This window comes from Oryctolagus cuniculus, chromosome 12 (genome assembly GCF_964237555.1).
Source record: "Oryctolagus cuniculus chromosome 12, mOryCun1.1, whole genome shotgun sequence".
NCBI classification, from domain to species: Eukaryota; Metazoa; Chordata; class Mammalia; order Lagomorpha; family Leporidae; genus Oryctolagus; species Oryctolagus cuniculus.
The window spans coordinates 50,099,212-50,107,003 of NC_091443.1; the positions used below are offsets into that span (position 1 = coordinate 50,099,212).

A 7,792-nucleotide genomic window follows, 5' to 3' on the forward strand; every position below is an offset into this window, starting at 1 on the left:
GCAGGTATTCTTGTCTCAATCTACCAACGCAGATGCTAAATGCTTCAGAAACACCTGCACAGATACACCCAGAAGCCATGTGTCAGTGGCTATCCAGATGTTCCTTAGCCCAAATTGACACACAAAAGTAACCATGACACTGCACTAAAAAAGGATGTCTGTTTCAGACAGATGAAACATGACCCTACAAAAGGTCTAAAACACAATGAAATGAAGAGCAAGGACAGTGTGGACTATGAATGCCAATCTAGACCAACACTGGGTAAAGCACCAAGAGCAAAGCTAAGATTTTTTTGGTATAAAACTTAAATATATATAAAAGAAAAATCACATAGTTTAGAGAGGAATAAGTTGAATTACAATGGTTCGTGGGCCATGTATTGCTCTAGAACATATTAGAGGTTCTGATTAACAAGTATATTTTAGAAGTTAAGGATTTATAATTTATACAGAAAAAATAGAAACACTATAAATTCTACACTAGGAAAGAGAAGAAAATCCTAAAACAGAAGGAAAGAATACACAGCCCAGGAAACATATTTAGATAAAAATATATAAATACAAATGTGTATATAATATAAATATGTATAACCCTCAAATTTAGAAACATTTCTAACATGGAATATGGATAGTAGTATAAAATGATTTTTTTTTATTTGAGAGGTAGAGTTACAGATAGTGAGAAGAAGACACAGAGAGAGGTCTTCCATCCGCTAGTTCACTCACCAAATGCCCACAATGGGCTGGAGCTGTGTCGATCTGAAGCCAGGAGCTTCTTCTGGGTCTCCCACATGGGTGCAGGGGCCCAAGGACTTGGGCCATCCTCTACTGCTTTCCCAGGCTATAGCAGAGAGCTGGATGGGAAGAGGAGCAGCCAGGACTAGAACCGGCGCCCATATGGGATACCAGCGCCACAGGTGGAGGATTAACCTACTACACCACAGTGCTGGCCCCTAAAATGATATTTCTTTGAAAGATTACTTTAAAGACAGATTCAGAGACAGAGGAAACAAGAGAAAGAACACGCAAGCGAGAAACTTCCATCCAGCTGGTAACATGGGTATGAAAGAAATATATGCATCTATACTTACACATACATAGATCTGTTTGTGTAATCTAAAAACTTAAGGATACAGAAGAATTTCAAATTTGACCATAGTGAAAGGTAAGTACCAACAAAACTTGATGAAGTAATATCAGGCAAAATAAACAGAAAAAAAAATAGAAGACATGAAGATCGTGACCAGTTTTAAGTCACCAGAATCAACTATCTTTTGTTTAAATGCACCTAATAAAATAGCATCAAACCATTTGAAGTAAAAGTTGGGAGAATTACAAGGACAAAGTTTTTAATAATATATGGTAAAAAAAAAAGTAATCCATTAACTGTACTTTGAAAATTTATATTTACTAAATAAAAAAAAGTATTTTACTTATTGGTTGACATATACAAAATAATAAGCTCAAACTTTTAATATTCAGGAAATGCAAAGTTAAGCCATAAGAAGACATAATTTCATAGTTATTAGTTTAGCAGAAATTTAAAGACTGAACAATTAGACATGGAGCAACAGGACTCTCATCTATTTACAAAGCTTAGAAAAAAAATGACATGCACTTACCCTTGATCTGACAATTATGCATGTAGAAGTAGACCTTAGAGAAACTCTTTCACATATAACAAAACTTGTTCATATGTATGTATTTCAGTGTTTTCAAAACACAAAAGTAGAAACAGTAGAGAGAGTAAACTGCAGTATATTCCTACAGAGGAAAATTATAAAGCAACAAATGGAACAACGAAAATAACCAAAACACAGCAACGAGTTAATGAGGGAATTAAGAGACACAGCATTGAGTAAAGATTCAAATCACAGATACAACCATGAATGATATGATTTAAATGAAGTTTAAAACAAAGAGCACATGAGTGTGTGACTATGTGCTGCTGTCCACTACAGGGACTTGCACTGGGCCAACAGCCAAAGTCAACTAACAAAATCCGGGAAGATCAGGAAATCTGGATGTGACATTCCAGACATCAGACAAGGGTTCCCAGAACTCAAGCTCCAGGACATTTTCAATTTCCCCCAAGTAATACATGCACCAATGAATCGGAAAGGTGTTTAAATTCCAAAACAATCAAAGCTCTGAAAAATACGTGGAAGCGGTCTATGGCCTGAGAAATAAAAGCTGTACAATGTCGAAAGCCCCCAGTATTCATCACATCCTCTCCCCAAATCCTCTGATTACTCATCATTAAAAATTAATTCTTTAGCATTCTGAATTCAACCCACCTTAGCTAAATACAAATGGGCCAGTTCTCTCTCCAACTTCACATTTTCTCCATCTGCTAATTTGCTTTGCTATCATTCCCTCTCTGCAACTCCATGTGCCACATCTCATGACAAAATCATGCTGTTCAAGTCTTTGTATGAAACACCCCATAGGGACTGGCACAGTGGCATAGTAGGTGAAGCCGCTACTTGTGGTGCTGTCATCCAATATGCGCACTGGTTCGAGTGCCAGCTGCTCCTCTTCTTATTCAGCTCTCTGCATATGGCCTGAGAAAGCAATAGAAGGTGACCCAAGTGCTTGGGCCTCTGTACCCACATAGGAGATCTGGAAGAAGCTCCTGGCTCCAGATCAGCTTAGCTCTGGCTGTTGCAACCATTTGAGGAGTGAACCAGCAGATGGAAGGAAGACCTCTATAGTTCCAGCTCTCAAAAATTTAAGAACTTAAGAAAAAAAAGCCCCACAATTCTCCAGTTAAAGGTAATCTCTGGACTCTTAAAGCAAGAAGAACCTTTATTATGACACATACTTTCTTTCTTGTTTATAACTTAAAAATCTGGGGTGGCAGAGCCTAGACATTATGAGAGCTAGATAGAGTTCCAGGCATTCTATTTGTACAAACACTGCTATGCCTCCTGGCATAGCAAGGAAGACTTTAGCAGCAAGGAAGACTTTAGCAAAAACAGATGCTATGATTGGTGTTTCTGAACGAGTAAGATTAACCCACCCCCTCTTTGAAGAAATGTCTCAATGGTAAGAGCAAATGCTCAGATGTACAACAGTCAGGGTGTCTGGGTTTTCCAACTGTAACTTCTAATGCTTGGCTGTCCTTGTCCTCTCATACAGAATGTATCCACCTATGGATTTATGGCTGTTAGATAAACATTTCACCCCACAAAAATTCATATGAGGAAACCCTAGTCCCCAATGCCTTATTAGGAAATGAACCTTTTAGATTCAGAGGTGGTCACGAAGGTGGGGTCCCCTTGACGGGATTAGTGGCCTTCAGAGCTTCCTCTGTACACTGAGGACACAGCATAAAGGCAGATTTCTCACCAGGGACCAAATGTGCCAGCATCTTGATCATAGACCTCAGGCCCCCAGAGCTGTGAGAAATACATGGAATTTTGTTATACAACTGGAGCAGACTGAGACAGTGACTACAAGACAGAAAGTGTGAGGCCAGTGTTGTGGCACACAAGTTGTAACAAAGCAGGTAAAAGCTACCGCCTGCAACACCAGCACCCAGGAAGGGAACTGGTTTTGAGTCCTGGCTGTTCCACTTCTGATTCAGCTCCCTGCTAATGTGCCTGGAAGATGGCGCATGTGCTTGGGCCCCTGTAACCACATCAGAGACCCTAAAGAGGCTCCTGGCTTTGGCCAGGGCAAGCCAAGGCCATTGCAGTCATTTGTGGTGTGAACCAACTGATAGAAGATCTGTCTCTGTGTCTCTCCTTCTCTAACTCTGCCTTTCAAATAAATAAGATAAACCTTAAAATTGAAACAGTAATGGAACACCTTCTTGAAATCAAAGTGCTGCAAAAAAAAAAAAAAATCAAAACCACCAGCAAAAACAACTAATGAAATGTGGATTGAAGTTACCAAGAATAATGGCACTTTTATTCAGGAAAGTGAATAGACTTCAGTATTTGTTTCTTTTATCAAATATTTAGTTAAATTATTCTAAGTGTGGACAAGACAGCTGATTTTGAGAATCTTGACATACTTAACATCTTAACATGGATATGAAAGCCAAAAAAAGACTGAAAGAGAGATGGCCATCATCTAATGTGTCTCCACCTCCTTTATGTGCAGCATTCATACAAAGCTAAATCGTCAAGAATGGAATGGAGTTGCCACATTCTAACCCAAGGATTATACTACTTTGAAATATAACTTATAGGGCCGGCGCCGCGGCTCACTAGGCTAATCCTCCGCCTTGCGGCGCTGGCACACCGGGTTCTAGTCCAGGTTGCCCCTCTTCCAGGCCAGCTCTCTGCTATGGCCAGGGAGTGCAGTGGAGGATGGCCCAAGTACTTGGGCCCTGCACCCCATGGGAGACCAGGAGAAGTACCTGGCTCCTGCCATCGGATCAGCGTGGTGTGCCGGCCGCCGCGCGCCAGCCGCAGCGACCATTGGAGGATGAACCAACGGCCAAGGAAGACCTTTCTCTCTGTCTCTCTCTCTCACTGTCCACTCTGCCTGTCAAAAAAAAAATTTTTTTTTGAAAAGCTGAATTAAGGGGGTTGGGGACGCAGAGAGACAGAGACACACATACAGAAGTCTTCCACTTGCTGGTTCACTGTCCAGAGGGTTTCAACAGCCAGGAGTTGTCCAGGATGAAGCCAGGAGTCTGGAGCTTCTTCCAAGTCTCCCCAGTGGGTGCAGTAGTCCAGGCACTAAGGCCATCTTCCACTGCTTTCCCAGGCACATTAGCAGAGAGCTGGACCAGAGGCAGAGCAGCCCATACTGGTGCTCATATGGGATGACAACATCACAGGCAGTGGCTTAACCCTCTGGGCCACGATGTTAGCCCCAAAATCCCAACTTGACTTCATCAGGAAATCCTGTTGATGAGGGAGAATGAGTTTGGCACAGCTTTCCCTTAATCTTTAGTTTCATCCCATGTTTTCTTTCTGCTCTGACCAACAACTTGCCTGTTAACTTTACAGTATAACTCTCCTGAGTTTGACTGTGAATGCCAAGAGTATTGCAGGAGCAGGAGTAGTTAGGGAGAGCTATCAGTCTGTAGAGCACCCACGTAGTAAAAGACACTACCTTGGCCTTCTGAAGTATATAACTTGACAACAGCCCTGCAAGCTCCCTGTAAACAATGAAAGTCCAGCACACCCCTCTCCCTGGTCACAGTGATCAGACTATCCTACATCAGCTCACAAGGGTTGTAACATATTAAATAACACTGCAACTGCTCCAATAAGTTAGAAGTTTTTTATTGCCATGTCCTACTCATTCTGAGTGCTGATTTGGTGTTGACTAAAACAAGTGTACTTATTGCAACTGAATTTTCTTTAGGAAATCTCATGCAGCAGGGCTATGTGGAAGATTTAGTGTGTTATTATATTTAATGAAACTGAACTTTGAATATGAAATTGCCCCAAGAATTATATGCAAATATATTACTTTCATTTGTGTCATTCACCACTTCAAAACCAGCTCAAAAAAATTATTGAACTCTAGCTTTTTATTCAGTCTTGTTGAAATTCACAGGCCATGTTTAATAGCAACTGATAGAAATTTTAAGAGCTTCAGAAATAAGTTTGTGACAATGCATAAGATTATTAATCACCTTTGTTGAAAATGAAAAATTAAGGGAATGATAATTTTGTTTGCATATTATTTGCCACAAAATTTAGTGAAAGTTTATCATGTAACCATGAAATTGTTTTTTCCTAAATATATTTACTAAGATGAAAAAGTGAAATGTTTCTTTTAACAGCTACAGGAGTCATCGACTTTAAAAAAACAAAAGATTTGAGAGGCAGAGTTACAGACAGGGAGAGGGATAGAGAGAGAGAGGTCTTCCAACAGCTGATTCACTCCCCAGATGGCGGCAAAGGCCAGAGCTGTACCAATCCGAAGGCAGTATCTTCTTATTAGTCTCCCTTGTGAGTGCAGGAGCCCAAGCACTTGAGCCATCTTCCACTGCTCTCCATAGCCGAGCATTGGATTGGAAGAGCAGCCAGGACACGAACCAGTGCCCATATGGGATGCCAGCACCACACATGGTGGTTTAGCCCACTACACCACAGAGCCAGCCCCAAGTCATCAACGGTAAAGCTTTGTTATCAAAAACCATATTTGTTACAAGAACTTTTTAATCACTTATTTAAACAATGTTTTGGTAAGATGATTTCTCTCACCAGCTTTGAAATAATTAACTTATCTATAATTTCATTGATCCCACTCTAATGTACTTTTTTAAAAAAAATTTTAAAGTCAGAGTTACAGAGAGAGGAGAGGCAGAGAAAGAGGCAGAGAGAGAGAGGGGTCTTCCATCCAATGGTTCACTCCCCAGTTGGCCAAAACTGTGCGATCCAAAGCCAGGAGCCAGGAGCGCAGGGACCCAAGGGTTTGGGCCATCTTCTACTGCTTTTCCCCCATAGCAGAGAGCAAGATCGGAAGTGGAGCAGCCGGGTCTCCAACCAGCACCCATATTCAATGCCAGTGCTTCAGGCCAGGGCATTAACCTGCTGTGCCATAGCGCTGGCCCCTCTAATGTACTTAATTGATATAAAAGAATAAAAGGATACTCTAAGAATTAAGACATACATAAAGCAGATCAACCTCCAGAATGACAAGTAAGGCCAGTGGACCCTCTCACCAGTGATGCAACCATACACCTGCTATAAGATATTAAGTAGTTGTAGTCTCTGTGAACTGCCATAAGGGTATATAGCAAATGTAAAACATGTATCCAAGAAAATCTACTGTATCTCAGAAGAGCCTCCAGTGCCTGAAGCATTTGAGCCATGGATATGCTCACATCCTTCACTTTCCCCAGGCCTCAGGTCAGTATGAAGGAAGCTCTACTGTGCAGCCAAGAAGAACAGGATCACTCTCTACCTAGTTGCCAATCAAGAACAAGTAGAATTAATAGACATCTATAGGACATTGACTTTCTAAAAGCAAGGCAGGTGTTACCATAGGGAAAGGTCATGAGAATTCTACAGAAAGCAGTTCTCACTTCACTGACCACTGAACCAACGCTAGCAAACCATCCACTACAGACTTTTTATTAATCTGCTGTTGTTCAGGATCCTTATTCACTGTAGCTGCATTCATTCTATTGCCAAGCCAGAAAAGGGAGAAGACAGTACTTACAGTTCTGGCAGGAGACTGAGGCTTCACACAGAGGAATGTGCAGTTTATCTCCCAAGCATACCATTCTACTCTACATCACGAAGAAGTCTCTTGTACTATGGCTACCCATAACATCACTTATTACTATGCAAGGTTCTGCAAAAGAACAGCCAAGCTATGGAGTCGAAGAACTGCTCAGTTCTCCATGTATGAGAATAGCTAATCCTTTCTGTTCACCTTCAAGTCTCAACTTGTAGTTCAAGGTCTTTGATAAAGGCTTAAAAATTATTTTAGATTTGGTGAATGAAAAAAAAAAAGTGATCAGGTGATACCAGAAATAGTAGCTGTCTTTCCTGGTCTCTATCCATAAATTAAGTCCTCAAACTAGTTGCATAAACAAAAATCTGGGAACTTGATAGAAATGCAAATTCTTAGGCCCCTACAGACCTACTGAGTTGCATGCCAAGACTAAGAAATGCTGCCCTGTAACCTAAAGGCATATGAGGCAATGTGTTCTCTTTCCTTGCTCTCATGCTTTCCTTTTCTTTCCACTTTCCTCCAAAAACCCATTTTCCCGTCACTTCTGCAAATGTTAAACATCTGAAAATGTTACCTACATGCATCATGTCATCTCATTAAACAACACGAACACTGACCCCCACACTAAGGCTCATGG

The 7,792-nt window shown here is 41.0% G+C and overlaps 1 long non-coding RNA gene across 2 annotated transcripts in view; it reads right to left on the bottom strand.

Annotated features, from left to right (window-relative positions):
- LOC103351184 (uncharacterized) overlaps positions 1–7,193 on the bottom strand; it is a 286,383-nt gene extending 279,190 nt beyond the window's left edge. For both annotated transcript variants that reach the window (XR_011380785.1, XR_011380784.1), the window contains exon 1: positions 7,138–7,193. This is a non-coding gene — a long non-coding RNA (uncharacterized lncRNA). The remainder of the gene's footprint in view (positions 1–7,137) is intronic.
- Between the last annotated feature and the right edge of the window lie 599 nt (positions 7,194–7,792).